Source organism: Acanthochromis polyacanthus, chromosome 7 (assembly GCF_021347895.1).
Source record: "Acanthochromis polyacanthus isolate Apoly-LR-REF ecotype Palm Island chromosome 7, KAUST_Apoly_ChrSc, whole genome shotgun sequence".
Taxonomy (NCBI): Eukaryota; Metazoa; Chordata; class Actinopteri; family Pomacentridae; genus Acanthochromis; species Acanthochromis polyacanthus.
Genome location: NC_067119.1, coordinates 7,799,050 through 7,822,743, shown reverse-complemented (window position 1 = coordinate 7,822,743; position 23,694 = coordinate 7,799,050). Strand labels below are relative to the sequence as shown.

At 41.0% G+C, this 23,694-nt stretch overlaps 1 long non-coding RNA gene across 1 annotated transcript in view; it reads left to right on the top strand.

Moving 5' to 3' along the window:
- Positions 1-19,122, top strand: part of LOC127534798 (uncharacterized) — a 30,316-nt gene extending 11,194 nt beyond the window's left edge. The window contains exon 3 of the long non-coding RNA XR_007943271.1: positions 15,700-19,122. This is a non-coding gene — a long non-coding RNA (uncharacterized LOC127534798). The remainder of the gene's footprint in view (positions 1-15,699) is intronic.
- Positions 19,123-23,694: the final 4,572 nt, after the last annotated feature.

Below are 23,694 nucleotides of genomic sequence, written 5' to 3'. Positions count from 1 at the left end.
GCTCCAAAAGTTCAGATGCACAGTTCGTATTATTCAAAATAAACATGGATCAGAAACATGCTAGTCAGGCTCTTACAGGAGTATCTCTGCCTCCTCCTTGAACTCCTCTGTAGATCAGATCCTGGAGCAGAGTCTGGCTGTTTCTCCTGATTCTTCTCATCGATTCCTTCTGGTACGACTCCATTCTGGATTTCACATCACAAAGACAAAGAGTGGGGGAAAAAACTACACAGATTACTCTAAATAGATACTTTACAGTAATAATATGGTGGAAATAAGACCAATTTGGCTAAAGTATGGGTATTATTTCGACATTTATTTGATTTTTTGCTTTAAAAGTGACAGTAAATGCCACCATTTGAGTCACATCTGCATTTGTAGCTCTAGTTTCTTTGCAGGAAATCACAAAATATCCAGAAAACTGTAGAGAAAAGAGCAGACCTGTGATCCAAAACTGCACACAGCAGCACCTCACAAATCTATTATCAAATAAATACAACCCATAAAGACCACGGCATAGAGTCTCAAAGTCGGCGGTGCAGAGTTCAGCAGCTTTCAGCAGACTTCTTCAGTTAGTTTTGAAAGTGCTGATCGAACTGCAGCCCTTCACATCATCAGACAGGCGAGTCCATCGATTTTGTGACTGTTACAAAGAAAGCTGATTGCAGTACGGTGTAGAAGATATTCTGCAGGGTTTAACACGATATGCCAGGCGAGTGTAAACAGAATCACACCGCAGAAGATGGACAAAGCCTTTTAAAGCTTTAGGTATGAATCTGAAATAATCTAGAACCCAGAAAGTGACTGTATTTCTCTGATATGATACAGGGATGGAAGTGCCTCTGCATTCTGTGTAGTTAATAGTGTGCCAAGATATTATCATGACTAGATATTTACGCAAAAATGTAATATGTAGGTGGTTAATATACTCTTGTTATGACCTTTCTAAGCTGTAGTATGAAGTGCAACCTGATGATGATAGAACAGAAGCCGTGTGAGAGATTAAATGAAAATTTACAGTCGTGAACAAATGTTTACATGCGATAAAATACAAAATAACACACTTAAAGACCATGTATATCATGGCAGTCTTGAGTTTCCAGTGACTCCATCCATCCATTCTCTATACACCACTTTATCCTCAATATCCACAATACACCTTGTAAATAGACACATAGGGCACACAACACATCCCTTGGTGGGGGTGGAAATGTACTATTCTTGCTCCACAATTCCCCTCCAATTTTAATGCACCACACTACCTGGGGAATGGGTGGTTATGGGGTGGGGTGCCATTAGACGGGACAGGCCCCAGTGCTGGAGCCTATCCCAGCTGACTCAGGCGAAGGCAGGGGACACCCTGGACAGGTCGCCAGTCTGTCACAGGGCTACATATACAGACAAACAATCACACTCACATTCACACCTACGGGCAATTTAGAGTTATCAATTAACCTCAGCATATTTTTGGACTGTGGGAGGAAGCCGGAGAACCTGGAGAAAACCCACGCATGCACAGGGAGAACATGCAAACTCCATGCAGAAAGATCCCAGGCTGGATCTTCTTGCTGCAAGGCGAAAGTGTTAACCACTACGCCGTTTCCAGTGACTCCTATAACTGAATTTTCTATGTTGGGATGTTAAAAAACGCATGTCTTGTCACTAAAAAAGCAATCAGGCTGATTGGTTCTTTTACAGATTCATTCTAGGACATTCAGAAATCTTTTGGGTCAAAAATATGCTTACAAAAATGCTCATGTTTGGTTCAATGTCCTTAAATGGCCATTTTCACCTCAACTAGGTGATTTTTGTTTTCGTCCGCAAGCTCCTGGTTCTATCTTTGACCCTCCTCTTGACAGAATTGGTGCAGTTCAGTGAAATTAGTTGGTTTTCTGACACAAACTTGTTTCTTCATCACACTCCACAAGTTCTTGATGCAGTTTAAGTCAAGACTTTGAGAACACCTAAGGTCTAAAACCTTCAATGTGATGAACCAGAAGCACCTAGTTGAGGTGAAAATGTCCAAAGGATGTTTAACCAAATGATAGTGTTGTGTTTGTATATTTTGACCCAGCAGATTTTTCATGTTTCCAGAAGACCTAAAATAAATCTATAAAAAGAACCAAAATATATGAACGTTTGTTTGTGATAAAGACAAATGTCTTCTAATCTTTATATTCATAGATTATTCAGAGTTCTCAGACTCTTTGGAAACTCAAGGCTGCCATTATATACATGGTCTTTGCAAGTCTTTTGTTCATGTCTCTATGTGCAAGAGAGATTTTTTTTACCTGACTCAGCAGGACGTAGACTATAATTCAATGTGGCGAGGAAGCTATAAAGTCCTGAGATGAGGGTTGAGAGGTAAAAAGTGGATTGAGGCTTTAGTTTTGGGGTCACTGTCTTGACTGGGAGTTCACTCCTCATTTTGGTTTGCTCCTCAGGGGAAATCTAAATTACGATGACACCGATCTTTGGTGTTTCCGCTGTTGACCAACAAGCCTCCATTGTTTTGGTGCACGGTTGCAGTATCTGTAATCTAATCGGTGCTTCTGCAGCCGTGTCGTCTGCTGGGGGAGGAGGCGGCATCCATCCCCTGAGATTAGCAGCCTGCAGTCTGAATGCATGAACACACCTCAGCCTCAGATGGTAGGCGGAGGAGAGAACTTACGAGGTTTGCTTTGTTGTCAGTCCAGCTCGTTCTCTTCAAGGTTATTGCAGCTTCACCAATTCTTTCGTGCAACTTTTAGTGACTGGAGAGCACTTTTGTAGTTTTTACCAGAACATGATCACAACAAATATGCAGAAAAGACACAGTATAGAGAGACTGTATGATGTAGTAGCTGTTATCGAGCTTAGTGATAGTTTTAGGGCTATTTAATCATTTCTAAACTCAACTGAGAAGAGTTTTAGGAGATAACTCAATGCCTGTGACCAAACTATACTGAATATACATACATTCTGTGTTTTTTTTCATTTCCTTTACATAAAAATATCCATATCTTACATAGAAATGCAAGTAAAACTCGTGAAATTAATATATTACCCCGTTAAAGTCCAAAAATATTACAGAAAAAAATGCAATTAAAGCATCAAAAATAAAGAAAATTTAAAAAATCCATTAATGAAGTTTCAGCAATTTAATGCTGTAGGTGCAGGTTTATCAACATACATAGATGCAGATGAACCTAAAAAATGTTTTAAAATTTTTTAAAAATCCTAAAAAAAAGTACATTCTAAATCAAACCTATTCATTACATAATGAATAAAAAATGTGTTTTTTTTTTTTAATTTCAGTAAATGCAGCAGTCCTTAAGCATTCATATCCGATGATTTTTTCCATATTATGAAACAAGTTTGTTGTTATTTTTATGCTTTTCTATGCTATTAAAAATAGTCATTCGATGGAACATTTCCATTTTTCCTGACTTCCAAGCTATTTATCTGATTAAGGTCTAATAAAGGCTAATAAATGAATTCTTTTTGCAAGTTAGACATTGTAAACCTTTTGGATATTGCTGTCGCTGGACTATGTGGAGCAAAAATTCTATTTAACAAGTAGATAAAAGTTATTCTTAGTGCCATATTACTCTGCAACAACCTTAGATGTGGATAAAAAAAAGCCAAAAATGCACAATTTCTTCTTGAATTGTAGTAGAGCCAAAGCAGCAAACAGTAGGAACAGTTTAGAGTCATAAATTGTAAATATAGTTCCCACTAGGGTCCCATTTTCATTCATGTACACATTTAAAACAAGTGTTAGAACTCTTATTAACTATTCAGCTACCTACAGCGGTAAACAAAACGCATATAAAGTTGTTTCACTTTAAAAATGCACTCCTATAACTTACATCGTCCCTTTTTACTTGTTTTGTATCTGCCAATAATACCACTATAAGTGATTATATACGATGAGGTGTTTGAAAGTCTTACCTGGCGTGTGGTCCAGGTGAGCAGCTGACGGAGTGTCTCCAGCAGGTGATCTGATCCGTCCACAGCTGCTGATCTGCGCTTCTCTGCTCTCCTCCACCTGACCATTCGGTGACACCTGAGCAGTCGACACCTTTGGCTCAGGGCCTCCGCCGCCGTCCGACACTGTTCCTCATCCATCTTTAATCATCCCCGACCTTCGCTCTTATTCATGACTTTTCTTTTCCCTGCTAATGAAGAGGCCTCTTTATTTCCCCCACACGTTTCCACAGCAAACAGGCAGAAATAATTCAATTGGTTTGACTGCAGCTTTGATCAAATTAAATTTGTTTCTCCTTTTTTTAAAAGGCTGATGTCAATATTAGTTTTATTATTTACATTAAGATTAAGTTGATAATTGTACCAATATTCTACTTTTTCTGCTTGTATATCACTTCTTAAAATCCATTTTATATTTTGCTTTCATGTGAGGCTGTCTATTTTATTACTTTATTTTATTCCTCCATTTGATTCTCTTTTACCTGTTTTATCCATTTATTAGTTTCTTCTTCTTCAGATTCTTCTTCTTATTATTTTTATTATTATTTAGATTCTTTTTTCTTATTTATGTTCTTGTTCGTCTTCTACATCATATCTAGATTCTCTTCTTCATTTTCTTCTTCTTCTGTTACTTCTTTAAATTCTTGTTCTTCTTACTGGTATTTTTGTTGTTGATCTTCTTCACATTTAGATTTTTCTTCTTCCCCCTCTTCTTCTTCTGATTCTTCTTTAAATTCTTATTCTTCTTATTTATATCTTTTTGTTATTTATGTTGTTATTGTTGTTGTTCTTCTTCTTTCACTTTTTCTTCTCCTGGTACTACTTCTTATTTACATTAATCCTATTGTACGTATTTTTCTTCTTATTTTTATTTCAGCCTTGTTTTTCTGGTTGTACCTTGTATTTTCTTCTATTCAACTTGTTCTTTTCCTTTATTTGATACAGCATTTTGGTGCTTTTATTATAATATTTCTATGAGAAGCTTCTTTTCCCACACATTTCTGATGCAAACAGGCAGAATAAATTCATCAGTTGGCCTTTATGAAAGCGTGGAATCACTGTTTACGGTGGCTTGATTGCAGCTTCGGGTCCAATTTGGTTTGTTTATGTCAATATTTGTCATATTTTCATTAGCATTAAGCTGATAAATTGAGGCAATTTTCTACAATTTTACATTTGAAGGTCTCAAATGTTGAGAACAACAAGTTTTTGTTGAGGTTTGAATGATGGGAAAACAAGAAACATTCCCTGAAGAATCAAAACAGCTTGTTGGAGAACAAAATGCAAAACACGACAATACATGATAAATTCAATTCTGGACAGAATATCACATAAACGAGTCAGTGTGTTGCAATAATAATAGAAAAATGTGAGCTATATATCTGAGGATTTTAGTCAGATTACGGTTAGTTAATGTCTTTGTGAGGAGATTTTGCTCAAGTTGTGACAACAAAAGTGTGTTCCTGAGTGCTCCTGTTTGATGGAGTGATGGTGAGAGTTGGTTTCTTTTATTGTAGTTCTGTCTAAATGTATCTACTCTGTAGATATGGAGCTTACACACGTGGACAAAATTGTTGGTACCCGTCAGTTAAAGAAGGAAAAACCCACAATTCTCACTGAAATCACTTGAAACTCACAAAAGTAACAATAAATAAAAATTCATTGAAAATTAAATAATCAAAAACAGCCATTACTTTTGAATTGTTGATTAACATAATTATTTAAAAAAACAAACTAATGAAACAGGCCTGGACAAAAATGATGGTACCTCTATAAAAGATTGAAAACTATTTGACCAGAGTGACATGATTAACTCAGGTGTGTCATTTAATTGACATCACAGGTGTTTCCAAACTCATAATCAGTCAGTCTGCCTATTTAAAGGGAGACAAGTAGTCACCCTGCTGTTTGGTGAAAAGGTGTGTACCACACTGAACATGGACAACAGAAAGCGAAGGAGAGAATTGTCCCAGGACATCCGAAAAAAATTATAGACAAACATCTTAAAGGTAAAGGCTATAAGACCATCTCTAAACAGTTTGAAGTTCCTGTGACAACAGTGGCTCATATTATTCAGAAGTTCAAGACCCACGGGACAGTAGTCAACCTCCCTGGACGTGGCCGCAAGAGGAAAATTGATGACAAATTGAAGAGACGGATCGTTGGAATTGTATCCAAAGAGCCCAGAGCAACCTCCAAAGAAATTAAAGGTGAACTCCAAGGCCAAGGCACGTCAGTGTCAGATCGCACCATTCGTCGTTGTTTGAGCCAAAGTGGACTTCATGGGAGACGACCAAGGAGGACACCACTGCTGAAAAAAACTCATAAAAAAGCGAGACTGGAATTTGCAAAAATGCATGTTGACAAGCCACAAAGCTTCTGGGAGAATGTCCTTTGGACAGATGAGACCAAACTGGAGCTTTTTGGTAAGGCACATCAACTCTATGTTCATAGACTCAAAAACCAAGCATACGAAGAAAAGAACACTGTCCCTACGGTGAAACATGGAGGAGGCTCAGTAATGTTTTGGGGCTGCATCTGGCACAGGGTGTCTTGAAAGTGTGCAAGGTACGATGAAATCTGAAGACTATCAAGGCATTCTGGAGAGAAATGTGCTGCCTAGTGTCAGAAAGCTTGGTCTCAGTCGCAGGTCATGGGTCTTCCAACAGGACAACGATCCAAAACACACAGCCAAAAACACCCAAGAATGGCTGAGAGAAAAGCGTTGGACTATTCTAAAGTGGCCTTCTATGAGCCCAGATCTGAATCCCATTGAACATATGTGGAAGGAGCTGAAACATGCCATTTGGAGAAGACACCCATCAAACCTGAGACAACTGGAGCTGTTTGCTCATGAGGAGTGGGCCAAAATACCTGTTGACAGCTGCAGAACGCTCATTGACAAATACAGAAATCGTTTAATTGCAGTGATTGCCTCAAAAGGTTGTGCAACAAAATATTAAGTTATGGGTACCATCATTTTTGTCCAGCCCTATTTCATTAGTTTGTTTTTTTAAATAATTATGTTAATCAACAATTCAAAAGTGATGGCTGATTTTAATTATTTCATTTTCAATAAATTTTTATTTATTGTTACTTTTGTGAGTTTCAAGTGATTTCAGTGAGAATTGTGGGTTTTTCCTTCTTTAACTGAGGGGTACCAACAATTTTGTCCACGTGTGTATATGAAGCTGTCTTCTAAAACACTGATGCATGACACATTAACACAACCTTCATCCACTCAGTGAGGTGGAGGGAATTTCTGTTGACACACAATTATTTTTTTTGTGAAAAACACATAACAGCATCAGTTATTAATCATAATTAATAAATCCAAAATTAATTAACCTTATACTTCCACACCCACATTCCATGCATTTCTCTATATGTTTATGCATTAATTTTTATATCAGAAATTCAAACAATGAGCATGCATAGAATGTTCAGTTACAAACAATGAGGAAGCATGGAATGTTCAGTTCCACTAATATTTATCTTACTTGGTTAATGTCATTTTTGCTCCTGGACCTTATGTAACATTATTTAATGTTAGCTGGAAATCAATATTTTGCGAATATCTATTTAACTTGTAATATCTATTATGAGTTATCTTAAACTAATAACTTTTCTCTGGTAAGTCGCTGCCCTTTTTTCCAAGACGACACTCTTCTGACTCTCTGACCTGCTGCCTGAATGCTGGATGTGACATCAAGCAGTGCTCTTGGGAGTAACGTCGTATTAACTTGACATATCAAAGAGTAGATGCTGAGCAAGACAGTTATCCGTAGTTTACCTTAGTACTCACGAGTACCAGACACAATGCAGGACTCTGCTGTGAAGGCGGAGACGTGCGGCAGTGGTGTATACAATAAAAAAAGAAAGAAATTTGAAGGAGCGACGGCTAGGATTTAGGAATGGTGGCCCGGCGCTGCTGAATGAATGTAGAGCAAACACTGGGATCTGAAGATCAGCAGGACTCCAAATGAATACACGCAGGCCGGCGAGTGTCGGAGATTGACGGCTGGGACACTTATTTTGACAGACGAAAATTTAAAACGTTTTATTTTGATGTTACACGATCACCATAATCTTCAAATTTTGAATTCAATTTTAAAAACTAACAAACTAAAATAAAATAAATTTTAATTAAATAGCCTGCTGATTATTTATTTTCCAAAGCTACAAGGAGCCGCAACAGAGGGATGAAAGAACCGCATGCGGCTTGCCGAACCCTGGTCTAGACGCCCGCTCCTGCCTACTGCCCGGTTGGCATAGCACCCGACCCCAATTTCCTGCTCGGTGGATGGTGGGCCCGCCAGGCGGCGACCCCGTGTTATTTTTTCGGGCTGTGCCCGACCAAGCCCCACAGGGCCCAAAGACTCGGCCACCAGGTGCTCTGTGAGGAGCTCCCCTCCCTGTAACCCTGGTTAAAAATAGGACTATATTAAAATATTATATTAAAATATACGAAGATCCTATTAAAATTATTATATTAATTATTATATTAAAAATAATACAGCACGTAGTCCTTGTCATATGACCGGCTGCTTCCGGGTTATTGTGGCCGACCAATCGCGTCGCTCGCTCAGCCAGTTGGTTTCCGGCAGTAGCGTGTCGGGAAGCACACTGGATGGCTGCCACAGGACAGTAGCGTCTAAATTCCATCGAAATAACTTGTCTAACTTATCAAAAATACTCATCAAACGGTTATTCTTTTTGTCTTCGTCCGCCGTGGAGAGTAGGAGCCGTTGATCGCTGGGTATGTGGGGATCGTCAAGGGAGTTGGTGAGTCTGTCTGTTCATTGTCGTTGGTTGTGCTAGCTAGCGTTAGCATTAGCATGTCAAACGGAATGTAATCTTGACTACATAGCTCTCTCTCATTCATTGTTTGTGTGGGTATAATACCGGTAGACTAATGTGCAAACACTAGTCTATTTGGTTTAATTTGTACTCTGCATTTTTATCGAAATGTTTAGTAAACTATTCAGTGATTCTGTTTTTGCAAATGGATGAGTTGTGATGGAGTATTGATGGTTGCATATTGTGTACACGGAAAGATAGTGAAGTAACTTGACAATACTGATGTTCCATTAATTTTAAACTAGCTAGTGATGATAAATTGTGACACATGGGTCCTGTTGTATATCATACAGGCCAGGTCTCCTTGCGTCCTTTTGAAGTGATCACCAGATGGCGAGCTAAGTTACCTGGAGCCCAGAACCTCAGCCTAAAACCTTCTGCTGGTGCTGGTAGGAGGCTGTGGCAGCCATAATCCACCCCACGCTTACTCACACACACCTGTGCGCATCATCCGAGGCTTGTGGACATTAAGAGATTCTTGTGTTGAGCACTCAAGGATTCTTTACATTGTGCCCAGTCGAAATGAACTGAATTACTTGCCTGGAATGAACTACGCATTATCACACTTCTGTGTGTGTGATTTGATACCAAACTGGTTCCCCCAATGTGGGTTAAATGGTTGTTGTTTTGTTTTGTTTATTATTTTTTTTGTAAATATTCCATCTAAATGCATGCATGCCATATTTCCTGCAGATTGTAAATATTTGTTTTTTTGTTTATTTTGTATATTTGAAATTCACTTCAATATACGGTACCAACACCAAGCATAATTCTCTGCCTCCCTGTGTTTTAATTATTGCACTGTCACCTCCGAGAGCGAAACTAATCTTCTGATCTAGGCTACTTTTAAATTTCAAATTCTAAAATATTAAAATAAATATTTTGAAGTGTGTACATGATACACCAGGCTCCAGGGAGAGGCCCCGGTTTCCCTAGTCTGGACCAGGTAGCGGCTTTCGTCTTTGTCATCAGGGTTTTCAGAATCGCTCTTTGTCTGGTCCCTCACCTAGAACCCATTTGCCTTGGGAGACCCTACCAGGGGCTATTGCCTCTGGACAACATAGCTCCCAGGATCACAGGGACACTCAAACCCCTCCACCGCGATAAGGTGGCGATTCTTTAGAGGGGAACATAGAACACATAGGACGCTGGACAGGACGCACGACACGCACGACACACACGACAGGACACACAGGACACACAGGACGCAGGACAGGACACAGGACACACGTGACAGGACACACACGACGCAGGACAGGACACGCACGACGCAGGACAGGACACAGAACACACACCAGGACACACACGACGCAGGACACAGGACACAGAACACACATGACAGGACACACACGACGCAGGACAGGACACGCACGACGCAGGACAGGACACAGAACACACACCAGGACACACACGACGCAGGACACAGGACACAGAACACACATGACAGGACACGCACGACGCAGGACAGGACACAGAACACACACCAGGACACACACGACGCAGGACACAGGACACACAGGACTCAGGACAGGACACACAGGACAGGACACAGAACACACATGACAGGACACACACGACGCAGGACAGGACACAGAACACACACGACAGGACACACACGACAGGACACACACGACGCAGGAGACAGGACACACAGGACTCAGGACAGGACACAGAACACACACCAGGACACACACGACAGGACACAGAACACACACCAGGACACACACGACGCAGGACAGGACACAGAACACACACCAGGACACACACGACAGGACACAGGACGCACACGACACGACACAGGACGCACACGGCAGGACGCAGGACACACACGGCAGGACACACACGGCAGGACACAGAACACACACCAGGACGCACACGACAGGACGCACACGACAGGACGCACACGACAGGACGCACACGACAGGACGCACACGACAGGACGCACACGACAGGACACACACGGCAAGACACAGGACACACAGGACTCAGGACAGGACACAGAACACACACCAGGACACACACGTCAGGACACAGAACACACACGACAGGACGCACACGACAGGACGCACACGACAGGACGCACACGACAGGACACACACGGCAAGACACAGGACACACAGGACTCAGGACAGGACACAGAACACACACCAGGACGCACACGACAGGACGCACACGGCAAGACACAGGACACACAGGACTCAGGACAGGACACAGAACACACACCAGGACGCACACGACAGGACGCACACGACAGGACGCACACGACAGGACGCACACGACAGGACGCACACGTCGCACACGGCAAGACACAGGACACACAGGACTCAGGACAGGACACAGAACACACGACAGGACGCACACGACAGGACGCACACGACAGGACGCACACGACAGGACGCACACGACAGGACGCACACGACAGGACGCACACGACAGGACGCACACGACAGGACGCACACGACAGGACGCACACGACAGGACGCACACGTCGCACACGGCAAGACACAGGACACACAGGACTCAGGACAGGACACAGAACACACACCAGGACGCACACGACAGGACGCACACGACAGGACGCACACGACAGGACGCACACGACAGGACGCACACGACAGGACGCACACGACAGGACGCACACGACAGGACGCACACGTCAGGACGCACACGTCAGGACGCACACGACAGGACGCACACGACAGGACGCACACGTCAGGACGCACACGTCAGGACGCACACGACAGGACGCACACGACAGGACGCACACGACAGGACGCACACGTCAGGACGCACACGTCAGGACGCACACGTCAGGACGCACACGTCAGGACGCACACGTCAGGACGCACACGTCAGGACGCACACGACAGGACACAGGACACACGATAGGACACAGGACACGCACGACAGGAGGATGATGCTGACGATCATTGTCCTATTTCATCGTCATCATCATCCTCTAGTCCTGCACAGCACAAAAGGAAACTCACAAACCTCCTCCACTTGGACTGCTTCTTTTTCTGCTCCCTGTCTTTCTTTTTAAGTTCTGGGAGGTCTTCTATTTTTTCTTCTTTATCTTCAGCAGGAGCCACGTCTGCTGTGGTTTCTGGAGTGTCTTCTCCTGCTGAGGAACATCTGGTCCCCGTCCCCATTACCTGACCGGTCTGGGAGACGTCGACTGTATCCTCCTCTAAACATAGCTGTTCTTCAGAATCATCTGAAGACTCCACAATGTCTGGGCCTTCTGCAGCTTGGTCCTGGTGCTGCTGCCTGGACAGCAGAGGGCTGGAGGTGACCCTCTCCCCCTGCAGATGGCCCATGAGATGCAGATGGCCCAGGAGATGGGCTATCTGCAAGTTCCTCCCTTCCTCCTGCAGCCTGGCTCTCAGCACCTGGATCCTCTCTTGTTCCTTCTGCAGCCTGGTTCTCAGCACCTGGATCCTCTCTTGTTCCTGCTGCAGCCTGGCCGTCCTCTCTTGTTCCTGCTGCAGCCGGGCTGTCAGCACCACGTTCCTCCATTGTTTCTCCCGAAGACTAGCCGTCAGCTCTTGGATCCTCTCTTGCTCCTCTTGTAGACTGGCTGTCAGCATCTGGTTCTTCTTCGTAAGGTGGTCCACTTTAGACTTCCAGGTGTTGATCTCGCAGGTCCTGGACCGCTGCTGACTGGACCGCTTGGTCCTGGAACAAGCGGTGCAGTCAGCACTGAGCCGCTGGTTCAATTGAAGTTTCAGGTCTCCATATATTTTGTCTTGGACTCTGAGACGGTCGTTGGCCTCCTTCAGTTTTTCCTGGCACTCTGCGAGCATCATTCTGAGAGAGATCTCCTCATCTCTCTGATCCTTGGAGCCGTTGTCCTTGTTCGTTGTCTTTCCTTGGAGGAAATCAAGGATAGCGCTCTGGGTCTCAACTTCTTGTTTGAGCTGAGCTCTACTGGCTGAGCTCTGAGCCCGAATAAGTTCCACTCGGGCCCGTTGAAGGTTCCGAGTAACAGACTCCTCCCAGCGTTCGATCTGCTGCCTCACTCCTACCTCCACCTCCTGCTTGCTTGCATTCGCGCCCATCTTGATTCTGTAAGCTGACTCAGTACCAGACTTTTTCACCTATATTCCTAAACTCTGGTGTGAGAAATCAACATCATCAGCAGGCGAGTTTGAAAGTAAACACCAGCTGAGCAGCTCTAACATCAGTGTTGCAGGAGAGTTTGAAAGTAAACACCAGCTGAGCAGCTCTAACATCGGTGTTGCAGGAGAGTTTGAAAGTAAACACCAGTTGAACTAGCCTAGCTTAGCTTGACTGTATTCCCGGTAGACTTTATGTGTATTTGTAATACACAATATAAAGGCTGTCTGGTCCCCAGGCAACAGTTGAACAGCTCTAACATCAGTGTTGCTGATGAATCCTGTAGCTCCGGCAGATTTTACAGCAGAAACTTCGTTCGAACTTTAAACGAGTCACGAGGCTTTCAGCGTTAGCCGTGTAAATCTGTGTTTTCATGCCTGTTACGATTTTTACACAGTAGCAGTTTAAGTTTTATGAATTTTACTAAAATTTGGAATTTTTCCTCCAGCTAGAATGGGTGACTGACTAGAATTAATTACACAAAATAATTATTTTGTTTTTGTTTAAATAAAGTGTAGCTAACCTTGTGTCTTTCTCACAGTTTCTGGTCTACACGAACAATTAAAAGATAGAAATGGAGATGTTTCTGTCCTCTTCCACCCAGCGCGAGTCTCATTGCTGTAGGATTTATGTTTTTTCATAAATCTTCTCAGAGCTCAGTGTGTCGACCAAAAACTCTCACTGACTCCCATTATGTGTGAGCTTTAAAATCAGAAACGGTGCGTCTCTCTAACCTGCCACCAAATCGGTAGAAAACAGGACAGACACCAAAATACATCAGAATGTTCACAGCTAGATTCTGCTTCTCACGCTGAAAGAATTTGTAAACTACAACTCACAGTTTTTGAACTGTGATGGTTTGCTCGAAGGTCTAATCTGCTAATTCACGCTAGAATTAGTACATTTGGTAGTGAGCTAGTTAGCAAAAGCTAACATTAGAGCACATAAACACTGGAAAATTCTTGTGCTTTCATGCCAAGTTCTTTAAATATTAAGTATTTCCCATATTAAAATGCATGCATTTTATTGTTTACAATAAGATGTTTAAATAATTTATGTGAAATGTTGTGAGATGAACGAGTTTCAGGAGAGTTTTTACCGTTATTATTATTATTATACTATTGTTATCATACTCCATAAATAATCAATATCATCATAATATACGTGTCATTTTGCCCAGTGCGTATTTTCTATACTGTATATTTTGCACATGACATATTATAATTATTACTTTATTATAAGTAAAGTAATCTTCATTTCATTTTAGTCCTTCAAACAGCTGTGCTGAAGATGTATATTTCTTGTTAGATATGGGTTCGTGACTGTGATTGCAGCTACTTTATTTTCACTTAAAGGATCAGTAATGTATCTATGTACGACTCTTGCTTTGTTGTGTGGTATTAGACTTACAATTTATTGTCCAACACTGATTTTTATGCAATTGTATATGTTAGAAATGTCACTAAACATACAGTGAATATACAGCAGAGCCCTGTCTCTATTTTCTATAAGAAACAAACCTCAGTTATTCTCCATCATCCTGTCCTGTCAGCGTTTCACCACTTGAGGGCGCAAGAAGACCAGTCAGACCTTTACACCACATCCGCTCTCTCTGCTGTCTTATTGCTTATAGGAAAACTGAGCTGGTAGCTCTTCTTCAAACTCTCCTGGTGTTCTTTTGTTCCTCTGTGGCTAATTATCTCCCTCCGTCTAAACTGCAGCATCATCTGTTTCCTGCTGTCAGAGAGAAACCAAGTCAAAGCTGCTTATTGTGGCCTCTAATAATTCCTCCTGCCAGGTAGAATGGAGTCTCAACAAAACACTGCAGGATGGAGCAGTTTGTCTTCTGACTGTAAACCTGCGTCACATTTGAACTTATGGTTAAATTCATTTAATACTGTTAAGCAGCAGCGCAGTAAACAACACAGTGGAACGGTATTTTGTGAATTGTTCGACGGGAGAAGCAGCAGTTATTGCTCGCTGTGGTTATTGCACACTGATTTCACACAGTGGAAACATCCCATTTGCTACGGCAGCTATTTGCAGTGTGTGCTGATAGGTGACCATTACCTCCTGCCAGGGAACCGGTCTAACGTGGAGCGATAAGATGGATTAATGTCAAGACATGGAGCAACAACAGGGCAAACTCATGTTTTTCTATTGGAATCGTTGAGCCGTAGCTGCTGTACCAACAACAAGGCTGGATTTCTAAGCCTAAGATGCATTTTTACCTGTATTTTGCAAGGTTTATATATCCATCTGGGGTTGACTGATGTGTTGTTTCACTGTTAATGTCAGCAACGATTAACCAACATTTGAAACTAATATTCATTTGCAGTAAAAATGTTCCTCTTCAGGAAAAAATTCAGAACTCCAACACAAAACTGCCTTCATATGTCTTTATTTTTTAATCTTTTGCACATGTTTAATGAAAGAGAACTTCACGACATTTATTCCTCTGTATTGATCGGTTATTTCTTGTGACATTTAACCAATCAGAGGTGGATCATTGATCAGGACCACAGTGGTAACTACAGCTTTAGAGACAGGCATCTTTAATTGGAAATCGGTTTTCAAAAAATACCAATACAATTAATCATAAAATCAGAAATCAGCCAAGTCAGTAAGTGGTCAACACCTAAAATCCAGATTAATTAAGAATATTGACTTATTGTATATTGATTAACTGCACCTTTAAATCCATTAAAGCACACTTTAGTGACCAATTGTTGTTGTTTTTTTCCTTTGCAGATGAGCACAACAACAACGTCAGACAAAAATGCAGCTGTGATGCAAAAACTGTCTATTTCCAAAATGTCAACTTTTTCAAGAGGTAAGAAAAGCTGCATGTCTAAATCAGCATATTTGGAAATCTAAGTTTTTTACTAAGCAATGCAACAAAAATTACACCTAAAGTATGTGCTGTTGAGAATAGGGAAATACAAATAATACAAATACTTTTTACATTTATACATATTACGCTCATAACTTCCATTACTTCCTTCCGTCACCATTTATTTTTGTGCGTAGAACCCACACATTTCTAGCGATAACAACAGCACTTGGGCTTTAGTACATTAAGTGTCACAATGGGACATAATGTGAAAGCACCCGTCCAGGATCCGACCCCACTTCCATGTACTGTGTCAGCGGATGGCACTGGTGGCCCGTTCCATCTGTGCAGAGCAGCAGGGGTGCCGGAGCTGAACCCGGCTGGAGACCAGCAGAGCCATGTGGCAAGCTGGCACCTCCTTGACAGGAACATGGAACAGGCCACGTCCTTGGAGCCCAGCTAAAAAAGAAAATAATGAAGCCCTTAATGTAATCTCACTTGTGTCACATTTATCATTAGATTTGTGGCTGGGAACAAAGAAGGAATGTGCCGATTCCAGAGCCTGAAAAATTGACCAAAACTATGTTAATTTGGTGTTTATGCTGCCTGCTGCCCTTCAGTGACACAGTATTTATATATTTGATTTTAGAGAAAACATTCAACCTTCTAATACAACCCATATTAGCATAGTGTCACAGATGCAATGCCTTTGAAAATTATTCATCCCTCTTTGAAGTTTTTCACTTTTATTGCTTTTCATCATTGAATCATGGTCAACTGGATTTATTTTTTGACAAGAACCCATGTTAAATCTTGACTAGAGTTTGTCAAAAGCCATTTGGGAGATGCTCAAGTCAACTGGAAGAAGGTTCTCACGTTCGGCCATCAGAGTAGATGTTATGTTTGGTGTGCTACAGTGAAGCATGGTGGTGGCAGGATCATTATCTGGACTATGGATGCAGCAGCGGCATAATTTGAAGCATGTTGTTGGCAGCATCATGATGCAGAGATACTTATCTTGGTGGCAGGTCCTGGAAAGCTTGTAAAGATAAAAGGCAAATGCAGCAAAGTAGAAAAAATCCTGGAGGATAACTGGGAGAGTTTTTGTTTGTTTCATTTTGTCTGCAAATTCTTTTCAAAAAAGTCATATTATATTGACCACGATTCGATGTTGAAAGGCAATAAAAGGGGAAAACTTGCAGGGGCGATGAACAGTTTTTAGAGCCATCACAAACTCTTCAACATCGTTGAGGAAAAAATATTAGACGATCCTGCAGTAGAAGTTTAGTTATGTTAAGGTACAAAAACAAACCGGTTAGATTTGACAAAATGAGTTAAAATAAGTATTCTGTTAAAGTTGGACCATTGTCATCCACATAGGGCCAGTGGTTTGTCCACCCATGCATACACCCCAAGCTCCTCTCTACGTTGATTTTGCAGCACTATAACAAAAACTAAATCACACCAGTTCCTCTTTTCTTGCTTGATATAAACACATTTTGTTTTGGTCATTTGCAAAAACAAGTCCTACAGGAGGTTGCTTCACCATAAATTAAAACTAGATTGTAACCAGCTGCTTACACAAACAATCTAAAGGGCTTTTTTTTTTAATGGAAGGACAATCTCCCTTTACAGCAGGAGGGTTCTGGTTTTGACACTGAGTACATGAATATTAATACAGTTTGCATATTTGATGTACTCCTCAATTGCCTATGTCTCAGTGCTAATGTATGTGAGAACTGTTCGTGTGCGAGGCTTAAGAAACTTCTTTTTCCAGCATCTGCCTCCCATATTTCCTCAGACTATTACATGGTTTCAAGAGAATATGCGCCACATAATGTATAATAATGAACTTATTGTGTGATTTTATAGCGTCTATTCACTATTTATATTCCTTGCTTCTTGTGTTTTCCTCAACATCTTCCCAGAACCACATCTTTATTCATGTTTGGAGTCTGTCTAAGTCATATTGTTATTCAGTTTCTCCTTTTTCTTTTGATTTCTGTTTGCTCTTCACATACAACACGGATTTGGTCCATCCTGGAAGAGAGAATTTGGAATTGGAATAAAATATATTTTGAGTGCATAACCAGCATTTTTGTCTTATTTATTGTGTTACATTCTAAATTTAACTCCAAATTGTGAGTGGAATTACAGTGGAAACTTTACACTATACACTCGTGGGGGATAACAGATGGGTGATTGTGTTACTACTCTGCATTTGACCTTAGTTTTCCCGGATACCTGAGAAAGCAGCAGTGTAACTTATAATCCAGTGACCTTTTAGACAACAAGACCACGATAGGAGCGCAAATTACAAGTGTACAAAGCAAGACTACAGGCTGAATGAATAAATTAACCAGGCCTTAACATGTATTCCCTTTGAAAAATATGTTCCTTTTTGGAATTCATCCAGGAATTGGAGCTCACATGTCAGGGCTAAAATCCAAACTGACTTGTACGCCATGAGCCAGGTGAATCAGAGTCACATCCACTCGAGCTGTTTTTCTCTTCTGCCCGATAGACTGTGAAGTGGAACCATCATGAAATCCCTGCTGGAGTGTTGCAGACATGATATTAGTGAGTCTGACATGAAGGTGTGACTCTGCAGGTCTATGCTCCATTTATCACACAGCAGGGTTCCCTCCAATGGAAATATCTCCTGAGAGAAACTCTGGCTACTGAGGACATAATTAGCTGTTGTTCACTAGAGAACAAAAGCACAAAGAAATATCTTTTACTTTGCGTTTTGTTCTACCTGTTCTGTTCAAGAAGTATTGATACAGAAACTGATGTGTGACTATCAGCTGGTCTGTTGCATCGTCTAACATAAAACCAACCATTGCCACTTTTTAGGAGAAGGAAAGGTAAGAATGACTCATTTAGAACCTTGCAAACATAAAAGAAGACTGTTTTCATCGAGCTGAATCTCTGATTGATCTGTCGCACCAAAACAAGGAGCTGCTGCTAATGTGTGGAGTTTAACCGGAGATCCGTCTCACACAGAGTTAGACATCCTGTTAGGAACTTCGTTAGATCTCAGGGAACATAATAATCTTGTTTAAAGTGAGTGAGATACAGCAGTGAAATCCATTCTCTTCACTTGAACAAAACACCCCCGGGCCTGACAGTTGCAGTCAGAAATATGTGGATTGGAGTTTGTGCATCCAGAAAAGACACAGTTTTTACCAAAAAAAAAGACCGAAATTCAAATCACAGCTGCTTAGATTCACAACCACCTCCTGGAAAGGACTCACTCATGTGATGCTTTTAAGAGAACTGCCCAAAATATCCACTTTTTCATCTGAATTTCTGCCGTTATGTCTCATAAAACATATAAAACCATCGCATTAACTTTTCTAACAATCATTTCCTAGACATATCAAGAAGAAATGGAGTGAAAAATTCAACCTGCGAGTTGCTCTTTAAGTCTTTCCGAAGCTTGTCACTAATAATTCAATATTAAAGCTCTGCGGCTTGAATGTTTAAACCAAACGGGCAAACTTGGATGTTTCTCTGACTTTGAGCCAAATCTCATCCATACTGAATGCATCTCCAGCTTGACAGGAGTCGAGGTCAAGTCTGGAGCCAGGATTTTTGGAACTTAAGTCTGACACAAAGTCCAAACCTCATTAATCAAGTCCGCAGCTCTGCAGACAAGATTAATATTTTGGTGTCAGTCCTTCTGAATCCAAGCGTAGGAAATTGCGTAGCCTCGTAGACGCACTACATCACAGTGTAATATGCAGCAAGAGACCCATCATACCTCCAGTGAGACAGGTCATTTCTGCATTGACAGCCGTGATAAACTACAACGCAACATCGCCACGGTGAATTTTCAAGTTTATTATTTGCTGCCACTTTGGGACATAAAGGAAATGACTAATTGAGAACTTCCACTGAGAGAAAGTTTCCAGTCAGCATTACCGTTTGATGACACCTTGCATAACCATGTGAATGTATCAGCGAGATGCTGTGCTTTCCTTTAATGTGCCATTACACCCCTGTGCAGTGTGAGCTAAAGGTTGCACAGAGCTCTGCAGGTTTCCAGCAGTGTGTGGGCTGGATATAAGGCTCTGGTTATAAGACTCGTCTGGGAATTCAATAAAGTTGAGAATCTGATTACGAAGCCTCTGTGTTCGAGTAACACTAATGAACCTTCTGGTTTGCTCTGCGGCGTCAGATCCACTCTCACTCAGCTGGAAACAGTCCGTCTGCTGGCTGTTTGTTGGTGGATTAGCAATGATGTGATTATACCTTTAATAATAATGTCTTTGTGTTAATAACAGAAACCCATATCCACATGCAGGAAACAGAAATCAGAGTATTTAAGGTGTTTTGATAGGAGGGTTGCTGTTGCAGAGTTGGACAGGCCTCGGATGGTGAGAATCTAAATGGACTCTTGTCAGCTGTTGGTTGAGACGACGACTTCTTTATTTATCTGTGGTGTTTCCTTTTGGTTTCATAGTTATTCTTGGCTTCTTCTGCTTCAGCAAGCAAGTTCTAGGTTACATTCTCCAAGCTAGTAGGGAAAAGGCAAAACTACAGGGGGGGTCTTGATTTATGTCAAAATTCCACTCCTACAACGCAACGCAATTTTGGCTGTAAGTCGGAACTCGCATACGTACATAAGTACCTATGTCACTCACCTACGCTAACACATCATCAAATCATAATCTAGGACATTAAAACACTGTACAGTGTAAATTTAAAAAAGAGAAAGGCAAATGTAGCACAACCCTATGTGGCATACAACCGGCGAATGTAAACAAAGCCGTCTTTCTCATATAGCGCTGCGTGACGACATCTTCGTCCGTTCCGCTCGCCAACTAGTTTCCGTGCAAAATTTGTCGCAAACGCCATACGTTGGAATGATGGAGCAAGGCTTTCTTCATAAATTTATGGGAGATGGTGATGTGTAGGTCAAGGACGTCGTAAATCGAGGGGCTATTGTACTACCAGCAAAATATCTGAGCAAACTATGGACCTGTGTGATTTTCTCAGTTTTTGCGTATTTCTTAATGACTATTTAAAGGTGTATGTCATGCAACTATCTAAAATCTGGTGAAAGTATACATCTTGGTCAGCACTCATGCCAAAATATGTTCTTTTTCTACATTCTATGGTGAACTTTATTCAAGAGAAAACAGTTGAATATCTACAGGAATTTTATTTTGTTGTGCCTCTCTTCAGAAAATTAATAACAAAACATGTCCCCGGAATGAGCCTTCAAATATTACACTGCGAAGACGGTTTACTCTACTTTAACTGTATAAATCCTGCTTTTATACCTGTTCTCATGGGGCTGTTTCAGTGTCCGTAGCTTTAAATGCATCTGAGTGGTTGCTGTCCACACCCCCTTCAGGAAGAAGACTCTCTCTGTGCATGTGAGATCAGGTCTCACTAGCTGGGTTTCCATTACAGTTTTTCGCAAAATAAAAGTGATATTTCTAAAATTTCGACAAAGTATATTTGCGCTTTGAACCCGTTTCCATTGAAGGTTGTTCTGGGCAGAAGCATCGTAACTCTTGTAAAATATCATCCCGCGGGATTTCACTGCAGGAAGATGGACGCCCAAAACCTGTTTCTATCTCCTCCTAACACTCTGCATTCCTCTGCTGTTTGCTGTCTAGTATGGCAGTGATGTTTTTGTCAAGAATAATGGCAAGAAAAGTCTTGGTCTCCTCTTCTGTCCACACGTACCACGCCATGTTTACTCCATGCACCATGTATGCATGTGGCTAACTTTGTCCACACTTCTCACCGAGAGGCAGCGTTTTATAAGGCTACAGGACAGAGTAGTGTTACTGTGATCAAATGCCTCAGAAAACATATAACATAGCAGAAGTAAGTAGCCACAAGCATTAAAACATATAAAATACAGACAGACACACAAGGTACTGTTAATGACAGGTTACAGGTTATAAATAAATGTATTTATAGGTCTGACTTTTATGACTTTATCCTTCATGCATGCCAACATACATTAAGCTGTTGGAACATGACCAGCGTGACCGTGAACAGCCCCCTCCTTAACACGCCTTCATCACATATCCTCTGTCAAAAATGCCACCAAGTAAAGCAGGGCAGCTGTTGACTTTATAGTGACAGTGTCTTCTTCCTGAGCTCCCCTTTATGGCCTCTGGATCACTTTCCACCTTAACTGGGTTTTTATGTCAACTGCAGCAATTTATTTATATTTTTTTAAACAACTTAAAAAAAGCATGTGACATCTCTACAACCTTCACAGATCATATTTGGCATGTAGGGTCACCGGCTCCTCCACTGACTCGGTTTGTTTTTACTTTACCGAAGAACAGCTTATTTGTTCTGTTCTGCAAGGCCTGGAAATGTTTATTTTCTTCTCTTTTCCCTGTATATGATGAATGCACTATTTCAGGAAGCTGTGTGGGAAGATTATACAATGATATTGTGGCTACTCCCCCTTCACTTACAGTACAAGTCTAGACTGCCATTATTTATTTATTTTTTCTGCGTTGGCACTGTAGGAAACTTTGTTTTTTCCTCTCCAGCCACTTTAGATTTGAAATTACATCAAGGAAGATCATTTTAGAGCTCAAGTACATCCTTTATCTTAGTCAGCACTTACTCTGAGCAAGTCATCTGAGGCAGCGAACTTTTCCTTTGATAAATGCAGGACTGAAACTTTAATAACCTGATGCAAATCTGATATGGTTTAGATCAGGGCTGTTAAACACATGGCCTGTGGGCCAAAACCGGCCCATCAGAGAGTCCATTCCGGTCCACAGGATGATTTTAATACGTTGAAACTGAGAGTGAAAATGAATAATTACCATGGAATTATTTAACCCTTAGATGCACAAGTGATTGGACCCTTCAGTCTTCCATAAGTGGGCTTCATGAGTGTTTTTAAGCCATTTTTGTCATTTAGTTAAGAATAATAATGTTTAAATAATAATAATAATCAATATATGATTGTCTGCACAAGAATGAGGTCATGTTTGAAATATGTTTATTTTTCATTTTATAATAGATTTTGAACATTTTGATAATTGACAAAGAAGAATATGACATAGAACAGCAATAGAAGAATGTCAACATCCACTTTGAGGACATTTTTCCACTCTTTTCCTCCAGTTGCTGCTACTCTCCGTCCCTTCAAGTTTGCGCATCACCTATTATATGACATTATCAATGATAAAGAGCTTGGAGCAGTAATACAAATATTACGGTTTCTTTAAGTATGAAAGGTAGCCTAAAAATTGAATGGAATGATATCAAAAACATGTTTTTTGAGGAATAGCTGTACAATGGAATGATAAAAGCATTTCATTACAAAGATATAGCAAGAAAACAACCTCACCGGGTCATTTTTGACCCACTTGTGCATCTAAGGGTCAAAGACATTGAACACTCTGCAATGTAATTTCAGTCAGCTGTTTCAGTAAAAACAAGTTTGGTTGTTGTAAACTTAGGCATAATATTTTTTTGAAATTGCGCAAATTTTTCCAAAGAAAGTTTAGGCTGTTCGCAATGTTTTGTATAAAAGAGCTTATTCAGAATGTCCTTTTTGCACTGAGATAAAGAGAAAAAATGTAGAGTTGCCATTATTTTTAGGTCGTTATGCTTTGATTTTACTTGTTTGGCCTACTTGAGATCAAATTGGGATGTATGTGACCCCTGAACTAAGATGAGTTTGACACCTCTGATTTAGGTGATAACTGCTTCCAAAAGTTTGGTTTATTTTTGTCATAGCACTACAAACAAAGAACATACACTATCATTCAAAAGTTAGGGGTCATTTAGAAATGTCCTTATTTTTGAAAGAAAATCAGGGTTTTTTTTTTTTATTGAAGATAACATTAAATGACTATAATGGACTATGTCCATAGAAGTACAGAGGAACATTTCCATCAACCATCACTCCTGTG